The sequence below is a fragment of the Ictalurus furcatus genome, chromosome 2 (assembly GCF_023375685.1).
Source record: "Ictalurus furcatus strain D&B chromosome 2, Billie_1.0, whole genome shotgun sequence".
In the NCBI taxonomy this organism is placed as follows: domain Eukaryota; kingdom Metazoa; phylum Chordata; class Actinopteri; order Siluriformes; family Ictaluridae; genus Ictalurus; species Ictalurus furcatus.
Window position 1 is genome coordinate 13,071,003 of NC_071256.1, and position 17,148 is coordinate 13,088,150.

Below are 17,148 nucleotides of genomic sequence, written 5' to 3' on the forward strand. Positions count from 1 at the left end.
GCCATGCTTAATCACGCCACAGTGGCTGAAAACAACAGGAAAGCCAGTAAAGAGAATAGTCTTCCAACATTCTCCTCCACCTGAGGAGGAACAAAAGAGGACAGAGGGTTGATGAGCATCAGTGGGGACTGGAGTAGGATTGATCTTCAGTCCAGTTAACTAACAGTGTAGTTCAAAGCACAGAATTAGAAAGAGAGAGAGATTATTGGCTAAGAAGACTAATATACAACTGAGAAATGCATGCTTGGTAAGTCATGCTTATTTATCTTTTTCTTGTGTGTGGCTGTCATTGTAATCCAATGAAGAATCTTTTCCCTCCTCAACAGCAATGTTTTGTTCTCCCTAAGCTCCTCTTTCCTCTGTCCCATCCCCTGCTATCTCTCCTGCTCTATTTTTTATACAGAGGGCAATGAATTATAAGTGCCGCCTTGAGACTTGCAAGCCTGCTTCTGCTACCTAATGCCACAGAGATGGAGAGGGAGGAAGGGACAAAAGAATGCGAGAGGGGGTGGGGGTGGGGAGGGGGGAGAGAGAGAGAGAGAGAGAAAGAGAGAGAGAGAATATGATGGGAGAAAATAAAACAAGGGTACACAGGGGAAAGAAGGGAACTTCCAGTATGTGGTTGATTTTGTGTATTTGCGGTGTGTGTGTGTGTGTGTGTGTGTGTGTGTGTGCTGGATGGGGGCGATTTGCTAGCATTTATTAACCAGAGGCATAGATGTGAGAGAGACACCAGGTCCCTAAATAAACACACAGACCCTCCCCCATCACGCCACCCACAGCATCCTTGTTCAGTCCTGCATGATGATTCTGAAAAATTCTCTCTGATCTCTGCACTGTTTGTCTGCATAATTGGAGAGCTTCTCTTCTCATGTTTTCAGTACACACAACCATCCTGGAAGAAGAGGTAATAATGATAAGCAGTCCCTCCAGGATTTTGTGATTTTGCAATCACAGAGATGAATTCAAAATCAAGCAAACACAGCAATATCCGGAGGAGCTTGCGATTTTTCAAAGTTACAGCAGATTTTCCACAGATTTGGGCCAAGGCGCATCGTGTGACATAATCGCAATGCGCATTCAGCCAAAGCCCACTTCGATTCACGTGTGTCGAACATGAATACAGCTAAAAGATCTCATTTACTAATAAAACATCACAGCGAAAACAGTGCAAAACAATTTCATGCAGTTGCAATTTCACCAAGTAGTTTTCCACAAAAAAACTTGTGGAGCACAAAAAACTCCACAAGTTGCATCACAAATTTTGAAAAAAGCCACAGCAAAATGACACACTAAAAAAAAATCCCCCAAATCCTGTACAGACTGGATAATACAGTGGAGGAAATAAGTATTAAACACGTAAAAAAAATAATAATAATTCAGTAAATATTTCCAATGAGATTATTCACATGAAATTTTCACCAGACATCAGTATTAACTCAAGAAATCCGCAAATATAAAGAACTCACAACATTAAAGTACATAAATAAAGTTATGTGTAATAAAGTGGAATGACATGGGAAAAAAGTATTGAGCACGCTAAGAAAAAGCAGTTCTCCAAGGCAAGGTAAGGCAAGGAATCAGCTGAAATCCGTAAGTAATTACACCCCCTATCTGTGCAAATTATTGTCAGCTGGGTTAGAAATTCATGGTCTAAAAAAGGCTTTTTGTTACAAAGGTGTCACACAAGAAACATCCCATGATGGGTAAAAGCAAATAGCTCTCCCAAGACCTTTTTATGTCAATATGTCAAAAAAACATATTGATTGAATCAGATACAGACGTATTTCAAAATTTCTGAATCCTTAATCCTAAATCTTTCTTAAACACCTGATTCTAATTTTATGGATTTGAAGGTTTGATAAATGTAGGAGTGTACGTACTTATTCCATGTGGCCGATCTGGTTTTTTGTTAATTTAATGAAAATTTCTACAAAATGTAAATTTTATGTCATTTGATAGTGCATCACCTTTATTAATAGGCACTGTTTCAAAGAGGATCAAATGTTTGCTTGTCCAAATGTGTCAAAAAAAAAATTCTATGGGGTGTACTTTTTTTGTGTTTGTGTGTGTATATGTATGTATGTGTGTGCGTATGTGTAAAAAAAAAACAAATAAAAAAAAAAATATATACATATATATATATGTATATATATATATATATATATATATATATATATATATATATATATATATATATATATATGTGTGTGTGTGTGTGTGTGTGTGTGTGTGTGTGTATAATATAGTATGTATGTATATATGAAAGCTGAAATTCTGATCTATTGTCTCATATTCATCTTTTGAACTCAAACCTAAACGTCCTTCAACGTGCAGCAAAAAAAGAAGAGTAAAAAGAATGCCAGTACTTACGGATGGTACTGTATAATGCATGGCTCATAGAAAAGGATGTTTCAAGCATGTGATGTTAATTGAATTCACAAATCAATAAAAATTACTATGATTTTTAAGGTATTGTAATGATTGTATTTTAAGGTAAAATTTTGTGATAGTTTGGGCAGGTGTTTTATTAACATTATAAGTAATTTATCTGAAATATGTGTATATGTTGTTGTGAAATACTTGAATGTGATTAAAATCTTTTACTTTTACTTTGCGCACATATTTGTAAATGTAATATCAATGGGACACAAATGGTATCCCACTCATAGAATCACTCAAATACCGATTCATTCCTGAGCCACTCTTATTGATTTCTGCTGACAAATGCAAAAACAAATGCAAAAACCTGCTTTGATATACTGTGTGAATGGAAGTTGTAGGTAGTTTCACTCTCATTGTCTGTGTGCTAACTCAGTGGGACTGAATGGTAAAACCCGGTGGTTTCCAGACTGCACCCTGTACTGCACTTCAACCTCACAGGTCATTAATAGCATTATTTATAGAACAACTTTACAGCTAAATATCAGTAAGCTTAAACATTCTCCTTCCATTCATTCCCTACATTATTTTCGATTTAAATAGTTACTTTGGAAATTTATTCATTTTGGACTGTGAGGATGCTATATGAGAATAATTTCATGCAAATACTAAGATGTGGAAGATGGAGAATGAAAGATAGATGCCATAGATTAAAATAGGTAAAGAATCATAATAAGTAGGAAGAAGTAACATGCAGAATTCAGCCAGTGTAGTCTAATTAGCATCACTCACTGTCTGATTGTTGTTGCATAATTCAACTGAGAGGACAATAACATTTTTAAAGAGCAAAATGGGATATGGTCTGGAAGTCAAAAAGAGTTTATGCTCAAAACAAACATGTACATACAGTGTCAATATGTGAGCGTGTGTTGATGTTATGAAGGCCAGTTTCAAAATGCGGGACCATGCTGCTCCTGTGCTGCACACACACACTGATTGGGAGGCTGAGGAGTGACTGGTTGTCTAGCAGCGAAGTGATGGAGATAAATGAGGCAAAGAAAAAAAAAACAGAGGCATGAAACAGAAAAAAAACACATGGGGTTTCTGGACATTCACATGCATAATGATGTTTTTCACATACTGTATTTCATGTTTCTTTTCCACGGCCTGTCCTTCCTTCCTTCCTTCCTTCCTTCCTTCCTTGTTTTCTTCCACCCATCCATCCATCCATCCATCCATCTAGTCTAAGCCTAATAATAAACTGAGTCATGAGGACAGAGGGCTTTGTGCATTTCTTGTAGTAAATGTCATTAAGCTACTGTTTTCATAAAGCTATTCACAAAGCATGTGAAAATATCTTACAAATGAACTTGCCAAGATTGAGTCAAGAAGAAAATAGAGCAAGTCAAGTAATACTGGTTATCAATATTTAATTAATATAAATCATTCTGTCATTTTCTTCACATTCTCTGTCTCTTCTTCAGTTAGATATTGTGATTTGCCCTCCTGGAAAAAGGGTGAAGGAAGGCACGGCAAATAACCCGGGAGCACTGCTGATTTGAACAGTTTTACATAATTTCATGGTAATGAATTCTATGACTAAAGGAGACTGACCCATGGAATTTGCAGGTAACTTCTCCCAGGAGCTATGGTGCTGAGGTAAAAATATTCTCATCAACATTTGAGTCACAAATTTGCAAATGTCAGACCATTTTTTTGGGTAAATGAAAGGTTTTCTTTATTTTCACCCACATGGCACCTTTTCCTTCACCTCCGCTTCTCCATACTTGCATCCCTATTTTCCCAGCTTTGATGTCTTCATTGGAAAGATGGGTAACGCGGAGGAGGCTGCAAAAAGAAAATGCCTAATAGGAAGGGCAACCTGGCACAAGAAGTGAGTGTCTCTGTGTCTTTGTGTGTCTGATGAGCACTCAGCATATAATTACACATTGCCATAGTAGTGCCGCAGGGCCAGTTCCAACCTTCTTAGACTCTCACTGTGTTTAATAGAGAGAAAGTGCTGGCGCTTTAAAAACACACATACTCACAGTGCCAGGACCAGCCCTGGCTAATGAAGACTCCTTTTTATCTGTAGCATTACTCCCTCCTCCTCTCTATCTCTAACCGTGACCTCATGCCCCAGCCTTTGACTGCTCTCTAGGTCCTGGCACTGGCACACTGATGGAACTAAAGCTACAATAATTGAGAGGGTTTCAGCAATGCATTAATAGGTTTTGTGGAAAGGTGGGTTTAAAAAAACAAACCCACTATTATTAAAAAGGGAAAACGTAAGAGGATTAGAACAAAGAACTCAATCATTGCCTTTGTAGTGACTAGTTGTCCCACTTTATATTAAATGTTTCAAATAACACTCTAGTTAAACTAGATAAACTATAAAGTTATCTGTAATATACCATCAATACTGAGGATGTCTGCACTGTTACAGGTTGATTATAGAAGTAAATCTTATGTAAGTATATGCATGTGTCAGTTTGAACCTGTATAGGTAGACAAGTGTATCAGGACATCAGGTCTCTCTCAGGTGCTTTTCCAATAAAATTTTATTTCTGATTATAACACAGAGCTGTAAATTCTCTAATCTGAAGGTGTACCACATGGCAGTGGAAACACTAGGCAATGCAAAAAAAAGGTTCCTTGGGGTTCTATATAGAACCCTGGGGTTCTGTACTTGGCCAATTGAACCTTTCCCCCCAGAAATAGTTCTATATAGAACCCTTGAAAAGCAAAGAACCTTTTATATTAAAACTCTTTATTAAAAGCTCATATCTGCACTTGCATCCGTCCTACCCTCCATTACGTCCATTAGGTGACATGATGAGTGTACTTGTTGACTGTACATTATCCTTTACAAATATCCTTTTATAGTTTGTTTCAAACTGTGTGCCTATAACCTATGTTTTGTTGTTTGTTTACACTGATGTTGCAGATCTTGAGAAGAATGCTGCACTGCTTGTTTTACCATCTTTATTTTGAGAAAATTACAAGTTTCTCTTCTGTCTTTTTTTATGCTAAAATGAAAAAAAAAAGAAAATTCTGTTATTTTCTCAAACACGTTGTTCCAAACTGTATGACTTTCATTTGTCTTTGATAAGCAAATGTTTGAGATGGCCGAATTTTAAGGAATTGACTGCCGTAGTCACCATTCACTTTGTATGGAAAGAAGGATGCACTGAAAGTGAAAAATGATGATGCCCAGGAAGAGATGGGTTGGATTAACTTAGTTTTATTGTGGACATAACAAATTAACTCATGGGAATGTGATAATATATCATTTCCTCAACACAGGATCTCTAGGCCATGACTTCACATTGCATGGCCATAACTTAAGGACCTTGACAAAATGATCTTGTGGCCTCAAAATAATATCTCGTGGCTAAGACATACTATCACGTTCCCATGAGTTAATACTGTATGTCGTGCCCACAACAAAACTGGTCAGAACCCTTTCCCTTCCCAGGCACCAAAAAAAATGACTGAGGCTATCATTCTACCTAAGATATTCTGTTTCACCAATTAAAAAAGTCAAGTTTGGGGCAAAATGGGTTTGACTAAATAATGATAGTTTTGATTTTTGGTGACATATCCCTTTAACTCAAAGGTCTTTATTGTATTCTCAATTAGCCATTAGCCAATTAACTTCCAGAAATCAGCAAAGCCAACACCAACAATAATTTTTCATGGAGCTTCAAACCCCTTTGATGCAAAAAGAGCCAGCATTAGAATGGATGTTGTGAGTATCCTGGTGACAGAGGCACTGGATTGTCTCTTTGCTGTCTATTTCATGTTCAGTATGGCATATCCAAAACCCATCATTCACACAATGAATTTCATTGAGCACTATTTGTTTAAACTTTCCACTGGCCACAAAAGACTGTCTATCCCGGTTCTCAAAATGTATAACCAGTTATCATAGTTATACTATATTATTATAAATTGTTGTTGAAATATATAAATAGTTTAGCCATAATGGACCTTATTTGTGGTTAATGTTTTAATGTCAGTTGGTACATATTAAGGACTTACTGTTGATCTTTAATGCTTCAACTTACTTTTAGTATTTTGTATGCATAGTAATAATAATTCTTATAGTTAACATATTTCTTAAATTCTTACACTATGTACTATTCATTTAGGTGTTAATATATATATTTTAATTGTCATTAGTTGACTGATATTTGTGTCATGTTTACAGACATTGAAATCTACCCCATGCTACTTTATTAAATACAATTTATTAATTAAAATGTAATTCTACTGTGTGTTATATAAGCTGTCAATAATGTAAAATATTTATTTCACATATCCATAATAGTTTCAATAAAGGACAAAGCAACAATAATACATTAAATCCATGAAAATGAATGAAAACATAAAAATAGGTTTTGTATAGCATCTTTTCACAGGCTACTAAGAACCCTGTAGAGTTCTTTTGATTCTTTTGACCCTCTTAAAAAGGGTTCTATAGCGAACCTTTTAGGGGTTCCAAATATGAAGCGCATGATAGAACCCTTTAAGGTTATATATAGAACCGTTTCTTCTAAGAGTATAGTCTCTGATGATGGATTTCTGTGGTGATGTTAAATTGGTTATTTTGTAGGCCATCATCAAGGACTTACTGTTCACATGACACAAGCAGCTACAAAAAAGCAATAAAATTATATGAATAGGAGTCATAATCTATGTATGGTTTGGTTGATTGAAGACCATAGGTGCCACCTTTTGGATCCTATACAGGGGAGTAATTACATGCCAATACATTGATTCACTCATTCATTCATCTTCATAACCACTTTATCCTGATCAGGGTTGTGGTATGGCAACATGGATGGTACACCAGTCCATCATCTTGTACAATGCCATCATCTATGGACAATTTAGTGTAGTCAGTCCACCTACCATCATATGTTTTGGGAGATGGGAGAATTGAGGAGAACCTAGGGGATTAGAGATTAGAGCTGTGCCATACTACCTTAAATGCCACCTTGCTGCACTAAAACCTTGATTTATTTTTTAAAAATAACTAAATGTATGCTTTGTATTTATTAATTAATGAAAAGTGAATAAAGGGTTCAAGACATAAAGCACAACCATGAAGTGACTTAGATGAATATAAACCAGAAATCAACAATGGCAAGTATACAGTATGTACTCAAGGCAAATAATGACACATGACACAAGGCAAATCAGGCAACGATCACAACAGCCACAGTCATATTTTTTCTGTCACTTTTGTTTTATATCTACCAAGTAAATGAGTTAATGAATATCAAAAGTTGCCATATTTCTCCAAATTATTATTAAAATATTACAATAAAATAATATAATATTATTGTTAGTGAGTTGCTAGTGTATTAGTTTCACCCATTTCATACCTAATGAACTAGCAACTTAAATGTTACCCCGTCTGTGTGAGGGGAAATCGGCATGATGTAAACTTATTAAAACATCTATGTGCATTTTGTTGGCACTAAATATGTTGGTTTAGTCCATTAAAAAAAAAAAAACCTCTAAAAAAAAAAAAAGCTAAATCTCTCTACACTTATTACTTATTATAATACTACCCAGCACATATATTTAAATTCAACAGTGTTCACAAGTTATGTTGTGCTTTTTTTCTTTTGCAAAGGATCTCCAATAAACCAACAAATAAAACAGACAAAAGTACTGTATGACATCAGCTCATAAAGAAGACACACAACTTGCGCAGCTAAAAGACAAGCCCTGTGACAAAGCAATTAGCCCCTTAATGACTGGGCAATCATTTGACAAATGGACATGTTATGGTTTATGTGCACAAAAGAGTAGTGTTGTTGATATTAAAGACTGAGCAGAAGTGATCATTTATTATTATTGTTGTAATTTCAAAAAGTTTTACTTTATGGGTCCTAGTAGCCTTACGAAATGTGTGCTGTCAGCAATAAAATTGTGTCTGGTACTTTAGGGACTTTTCATAACTCGGAAAAGAAAAGAAAAAACCCCGCTGAGATTGTGTTCCAGGGAGATGTAAAGAAGTTCCCGCTTTCAAACAGGTGACGTGCGGCAAATCCCTCACTGCAAAGATCGTGCAGAAAGAAATGTGACACACGCCCACTCGATTTCTGAAAGCAGGTGTGACACATAGTATAGATAGCAATTCATACTGCTGTATAACCTGAAGTATTGTTATATTTACTGTTATATCAGACTCTCAATACTGCTACATACAGGAGACACACACCCACATTAATTCAACATGGTATTAATGACTAGCACCCTATGTGATCCAACCGGTCTCATCAGTTAGGGGCTGCTTCATGGTAATTTGGCTATAATTAAGAGAGAGAGAGAGGGGTTGAAACTCCACTTAGTAAGAGAGAGAGAGAGAGAGAGAGAGAGAGAGAGAGAGAGAGATTTGTCTCATAATTCTCATTTCCCAGAGTGAAACCAGGAAGTAGTTAATTGAGCCCTAAAGCTTCATTTGCATATATTCAGTACAGAAGCTCTCAAACCTATTTTTCAAAAGATTAAAATAGTATTTCGATAGTATTCTTAAAATAGTATCTCCTTTGCGGAGCTTCACATGTTCTCCCTGTGTTTGCATGGGTTTCTTTCCAAGTTCTCCATTTCCTCCCAACTCCACAAAACATGCTGGTAGGCAGATTGGCTACACTTTATTGTCCCTTCCCTAGATGTGAAGATGTGATTTAATGTATGTTCATAGCGCCATGTGATGGACTGGTGTCCCTAACTGTGGGAATTCTCCCATCTTGTGCCCAGTGTACCTGGTTAGTTCTTTATCTATCTATCTATCTATCTATCTATCTATCTATCTATCTGTTAGCGTAGATAGTATCTGGGGTTGTCTCTCAGCAAGATTTATCTCAATTAATTATTATGTAATAGGTAGTAACAGGTCACCTCAGAGTATAAGTGATAAAATGACAATGATTACAAGATACGTGTAATACATGTAATATTCTGGCAACTGACAGTCCTAACACCATACAATTTAATATTCCCAGTGTGTGTTGTGTGTGACACAATCACACATTGTTGAAGTTAATGTCAGCAGCCAGCAGTTTGCAGACTATGCAGATAACTGTATAGTCTGCAAACTGTATATTCTACAAACTGTATATAGATAATTTCCAGTTGCGATAGAGAATCTCAGATTTTTATAAAAACACATGACTGTTTGCTGTGCAGTGTTAGCTTTACTGTATAGACGGCTTGTCTCTTGGACTTTTGGCGTGTCTTTTAGTGCAGAATGTGCCAATTTGCTTATTGTTCATCCTTTTAAAGATTTGCCCAATGTGCCAGTCTTTAGGTGTTTAGTAATGTGCTAGATATAAATGTATAAAAAATCTACTTCAATAAATAAACAGAAATAAAAAAATAGTGCAATGTGCATGTAGGGGGACTTATTCAGAAATCACAGATATTTAACCCGACCTTAGCTTAAGCAGAATTTGCTCAGAGTCCCAACAGCTATTATAGTAAAATATAAACATCTAGCATAAAAATCTATCCAAAGATAAAGAGTGTGAAAAGTGTGTGAAAAGTGTATGTTCATATACAAGGTGGAGGCATATTCACACATTGTAATCACTAATGACTTTTGGCTTTTGGACTTTTGCTAGGATAAGCAGAGTCAAGCTAGTATGACCCTATCGGTTATAACTAATACACTAAATCATATATTATTATAACTGGATAAATACATACATGGTTAAACAGATGATGACAAAAAAAAAAGTTTTGATGTTTATAACAATGCTGTATTGGTAATCTATATGGTAAAATATGAAGGTATATGTACAGTGCTGTGAAAAAGTATTTGCCTGATTTCTTCTGTTTTTGTCTACATCTCATACTAAATAGTTTTAGATCTTCAAATGCAATACAACATGAAACAATGGCAACCTGAGCAAACACACAATACAGTTTTTTTATTGAACCAAAAAAAAAAGTTATCCAGCACCTATCACCATTGTGAAAAACTAATTGCCCCCTTAAAATTAAAATCGGGTTGTGTCAACTTTATCAGCAATAACTGCAATCAAATGCTTCTGATAACTGGAGATCAGACTCTCACTTACTTCTAGGACTAGGATTTACTCCTATGCTTTGGATCATTGTCTTGCTGCATAATCCAGCTGCGCTTGAGTTTCAACTTTTATACTGAAGACCGGACATTCCCCTTTAGGATTTTCTGGTAGAGAGCAGAATTCATGTTTCCCTCAGTCATTGCAAGTTTCCCAGACCCTGAAGCAGCAAAGCATCCCCACACCATCACACTTCCACCACCATGCTTGATCGTAGGTATGATGTTATTTTTGTGGAATTCTGCATTTGGTTTATGCCAGATGTAACGGGACCCTTGTCTTCCAAAAAGTTCCACTTTCGACTCATCAGTCCACAGAATATTCTCCCAAAAGGTTTGAGGATCATGTTTTGGCAAAATTCAGATGAGCCTTAATGTTTTTCTTGGTTAGCAGTGGTTTTCACCTAGCATATCTTCCATGGAAACCATTTTATTCAGTGACTACATTTACATGGACAGCAGTAATCTAATTATTGACCTTACTCTGAGTAAGATAATAATGTGATTAAGGTGTTTACATGAGTCGCTTTTAGAAAACTCCTGTCATGTTCCCGTTTTACGTGTTATAGAACATAATTAGATTAACAGCCCGCTTCATTACATCACCGCGCCACGCTGTCCGACGTCCCTCCAGAATTTCACGTATCAACATACAGTTCGTCTATTTATGGTACCATATACAGTTTTGGGTGTTTTTATTTAATTTTTTTTTAATGAACGATTTAAGTGCAGTTAATTATTTGTCATGCTATATGTGCTAATAGACAACTGCTTGAAGCCGTGGGCTGCGTCCTAAACCGCGTATTTACCGCCTATATAGTAGCCGAGATACATGTATTTTTCCCCACTACAGGCCTATAGTAGGCAAGTATGCGATTAGAGACGCAGCCGAACTCTCTTGTTCGCCGTAAAACGTAAAACTGCCGTGTGTGATCGTGTCCTGTCGCAAAATGCGGTAAAAACTCTCACACGACGTTCATAATATGATTAAGGTGTTTACATGTCTGCAATACACTTCCATAATGCGACTTAAACAGGAGTACTCCACCTGTCTTAATTCGATTAGTGATTACTTCGAGTATGACCTTAATTAAATTAAGGTAATTAAAAATTGCTGTTTACATGGTAGTTTCTTAATTAGAGTATTGTCTTAATCGGGTTAAAAGTGTAAACGCAGTGAGTGTCTTTCTGATAGTGGAGTCATGAACAGTGACCTTTATTGATGCAAGAGAGGCCTGTAGGTGTTTTGATGTTGTCCTTGGCTCTTTTGTGACTTGCTGGATGAGTCATTGATGTACACTTGGAGGAATTTTGGAAGGTTAGCCACTTCTGGGAAGGTTCACTACTGTGCCAAGTTTTTTTTTCCATTTGGAAATAATGGCTCTCACTGTGGTTCTTTGGAGTCCCAGAGCTTTTGAAATAGCTTTGTAACCCTTCCCAAACTGATGTATTTCGATCATTTCTTCCTCAATGTTTCTGGAATTTCTTTAAATTTTAGCATAATGTGTTACTGGGTAAGACCCATTAACCAACTTTATGCTGTTGAAAAAGTTCTACTTAAATGCTAATTTGATTGAACAGGGTTTGCAGTTATGAGGCCTGGTTGCGTCTAGTCCAGTTGAACACCATTATGAATGCAGTTCCATAGACTTGGGGAATTAATATAATAACTATGGGGGCAAATACGTTTTCACACAGACACAGTTGGTATTGGATAACTTTTTCGCTTCAATAAATAACATTATCATTTAAAAACTGTGTTGTGTGTTTACTCAGGTTGCCTTTGTTTTAACTTAGATTTTATCTTTAATTTCTGAAACAATTTAGTATGAGTTATACACAAAACTGAAGAAATCAGCACTGTATGAAACATTTTCACGGCACTGTAAATAAACTCAAGTCAGTATCTGACCAGACTGATACTTTAACAATTTCATCATGTCATATGAGAGGTCTAATTAAAGGTCTGGGCCTTGATCTCTGAAAAGCCGCAATTTGATTTTTAAGTTGTGCACAAACCGAATTAAAGTACGCTTAACTGACATTATAATAATCACCCAGCATGTTTGTAAAAACAAAAAGAACATGCCAATTTGGCAGAAATCCCCATTTACCTTCCAATATATGGTGCAGGGTGAAACAATGGAAATCCTTGCCAGGATCTTGAGTGTATATATGAATTCCCACATTATTTTATGAACTCTTTTATTTGACAAATTTGAAGATAATGTTGCTAAGATATAGAAGCACCAACTGGAGTTATACACTATTGTAATTTTACTTTAAACTGAAGTAACCCACATTTAGCTGACATTTATATAACACCGGCTCTTGTTATGTCACCTATTATGTCAAGTGTGTATATACTGTAAAAGATAAATTTACCATATTAGCATCATAATATTGACTGGACAGTAATCTGATACATGTTCATAATGAAGCTGCTTTATTGAATAAGGCTGTCTTATTATTTGCCTTATTAAATAGTCCTTAAAAAGGGTAGGCTAGCAGGGAGGAGAAACGAGACAGCCTACAGGGCTGTAGCGTCAATGCGCCAGCTGAGACCCAGAGATTGTTACCACAGCAACGGCGAGCAGGAGATATAGAAGCCGCCAAATGGAAAATGTCAATTACACTGAGTATGTAGATATGGTGAAGCCTGGGTGAATCTGAGAGTAGAGGTGTGTGTGTGTGTGTGTGTGTGTGTGTGTAGTAGTAGTAGTAGTAGAAGGTGCTGTTAATGATTCAGCCAGTAGGCAGGAGACATTTGGAATGGAGTGCATGGGCAAGGACAAAGAGAGCAAATGACATGCTGCCTCATAATATGATTCCTTTGAAAGCAGGCAGAGCGTACTGAGACTGAACATATTCTCTTCACACACACACACACACACACAGACACACACACACACACACACAATTAAGTGTATGTTTGTTCTCTTCCAGCCACTATTATCCTCCCCTGGTCACTGAACAGAGGTTTCATGATAAGGTCTGGATCTCAGACAAGGCACTGCTGGCCAGACATACACTTCTCCAATCCAAATATTGATCCTTGTGCATGTGCAGACCACAGATCAATGTAGGCAATGAAATTCAGACTGGAGTCACAGAGGAATTAGGATCAGTAAGAGGAGAGGAGAACAGACACACCGTCCCATGCCCATGGGGATGTGGTGGAGAATCCATAATGTTTCTGCTCAGATATTTTAGAACAGTACTTCTGAGAAGACATTTTACAGGCTAAAATCAGTATGAACATACACACACACACACACACACACACACACAGACAGCAACAAAAAGGTCCACACCCTGTTTATCCATATCGGGGTCGAAACCATAACAGCTATCACACTAACACCCTAATGCTACATCACAGCTTAAAATTCACACACTCAACAAATATCTTCACGACCCAAATTAGGGAATCCCATCAGCTCTGACTGCTTTTGACCTTTCTCTTAATATGCTATCTCAAAATGACTCCAGATCTGACTGGAGATATGGAGGTTGTCACGCTACACTAGACCATCGGTTCCCAACCTTTTTTCAGTCACGGGACCCTTTGAAAATGTTTTTAAAATGTGTCGCATCCTACACAAACACTAATGCTAGACACCATTAAGCCTAGTTTATACTCGACGCGTCCGCAATAACGCGAGGGAGCGTGTGGCAAGAATGTCATTGCGGAGTGGGCGGTCCAGTGCGTTGAGTGCGTGAGGCCTCATTCTGCGTGACGGTGTGCATGGCATGTTTTGTAACTTGTCGCGCGGCACCGCATCCGGAAATGAATGACTTCGAGGTGACTCTTGCCGAAAGATATGATCGTACAGGCATCTCTATGATCCAGTCACATGGGACCATAGAGATAGCAAGATGGCACAAAATTCATGAAATTTTTTTTTTTGTTTTGTTTTTTTTAAATAATGATTTCGATTTGCTTTGTAGCCTACATACTGTTGAAAGAATAAAGCCAAAACTGAAGGTTTTTTGGGGGGTGCACTATGTTTTCATTCATCGTCAATTATAAACGCCTCGTCATTTGGTGAGGTGCTCGCGCAGTCAGTGGAGCCTTGCGCTGCAGAGCCAGGCTGAAGTATAAATGAGGCTTTAGCTACACGAGGATGAAGTTGATGGTCCAGAAGCACTGAAATAGAAATACACTGGAATGGCCAATCATAGCGCAACTAGTGATAATGAGGTGAGATCTCAGGCTGCCATCTTGCTCAGTGCTACATGGAGTCCATAGTTACTGGCAGCATGGCATCAGATCACATGCACCCAAGGAAAAAGCCCAAACTGAGCCAAGGGGCACAGTGTTTTGACGTGAATTGCTATAATTATCGCAATCAGCACGCCAAAGAACGCGGCATTACAATTCATACATGAGTATTGCGTCATATTAGCTCATAAATCCTGTCCAAAAGGCAAAACAGTACCACAGATACAGTGACATAGGCAGTTTCTATGATCTTCACTTTGTTTGGTTCAGTTTTTACTACAGTACAAAAATCTATGATATTTTAAATGAAATTGGTTCTTAACTTAAGTAGTTTCCATATTTCAGTTTCCCAAACAAAGATGTACATACAGAATACAGATGTAGTATTCTGCAGTTAATCCCACAGAGTCATTGTATACAACCTATGGATAAGCTGCTTAAGTAGTATGAAGGAATTTATTGAAATAGTACACTTTTTTCCAGTCGTGTGTGTATAGCTGGTCTCATGTCAGGAATTGAGGTTGTTCGGGGCCTGATACGAGATCTGTTACAGACCGGAACCTTGAGATATATCCTTATGTACAAATTTAGCCAAGAGCACATTGAATTATTTTTCAATACTGTACGACGTTGTGGTAAGCAAATTATTATAATTTCATATATTCCAATTTTATTTTTTTAATGTTAAATTTGGAAATTAGATTTATAATTTCATTTGTTGTTATTTTAACATTCTCCCAAACCAGGAAGTCCTGGCAACCCTGGACAACATCCTTGTATACATTGGAGGTTGGGTGGTTAGGAAGGCGCTGCTGAAAGTCTCATGCTCCACCTGCAGGGTGGCACTCGTGACTTCAGAGTCACCTCCAAGATACAGCTCCTCATACTACTTTATTCAGTTGAAGACCAATGGAGGACTTATTATGCCATCTCAGGGTGTCGTTACCATAGTGAGAGCTGTGGAAATGCATCTCAGAGAACTGACGGACAGCAATATCCTACCAAGAAAGAGTGTCTTCTCCCATGTCCAGTACTGAATCTTGTCAGATATTGGAGCCAGGGGTGTGTTTGGAAATGGCATGGCAGACCATGCTGCTGAAACTCAAGATGGCATTGACAATCATACCATCTGCCTGATCAGGCTTATGTTAGAAATATTCTGCACTCTAAGACATCATCACATTGCCTGACTTCAGAACCTTGGATTAAATCAATCAGTGAGACAGACCCTGAACAGGACTGTTATCTTTCTAGGACAGTGAACTGTATATACACTAATTTAAATGACGGGCTTTACATCCATTTTTGCATGTGAGTACTGATCAGATGAATATCACAATACAGCTTGGTTTCATTTAACAATATGAACATGAAAATAAAAATGTGATTAATACAATAGCTAAAGGTAGTCTGTAAAGTCACTTGGAAGGTTGTATCACAAGGTAGTGCCTGAGAAATGTGTGGGATTTTTGTCTGAATGTTTTGAATCTATTGCTTATTAACCGACCCTGATGGCTTGTATTACATAGTATATACAGACATTCTGTAATAATTTTTTAAACATTTTTCAAATGTTATACACTGTCATGCAAACTGTTTTTTTTAAATTACAAATCATATCAGTAATGGATAATTTAATAATATGTACATTAATAACAGTATGCATAAATACTGATGTATATTTATGCATATATTAATAATATTTATTATATGTACATATTAATTGAACGGTCAAGAGACTGCTTGATTAGAATGAATGGGAATAAAATTCTGCAGATTAAACCTCCATGTCTCCATGAAGCACTGAGCAAGATGGCGTCCAGGAATCCCGCGTGGCGACCCCTACGGCCATTCCAGGGTATTTCTCTTTCAGTGACCAGAAGCATCTGGAGTTTTTCTTTTAAGAAATCTGTCCATGTTCCTTTGCACTACACACGCATTGTCACATGTTAATTATTAGGATAAAAAACACACATACGTCACGCATACTGACGTTGACGTGCTGCTGAAAGGTCAGCGAGGGGGGGTTGAGGAGGAGGGAATTATTATAATTTTTTATATATAATTTATTATTATTATTGTTATGCGTGTGTGCCGCTGTTTTATTATTTCTGTGTCTGTGCTATTATTTCAGACATCAGATATTTCTCATATATATTAAATGTTTTACACACATTTTAGCATTTTAGAAATGTTTGAAGGATTTTTACATGGCACCCCTGCTCTCATCAGACGGCACCCTGGTTGGGAAACACTGCTTAGACACATCCATTGAAAGCTGATGTATATATACAATAAAACACTTTTGCTGTATAACTGGTTTGTTCTTTGTTTTACTCCTTTTATTCAGATAAAAAAACATGACGAGAAAGCAGACGATATATAAATGTGGCTAAATGTAATCAAGTCAATGCACAGTTCTTCAAGTTTAAGTATA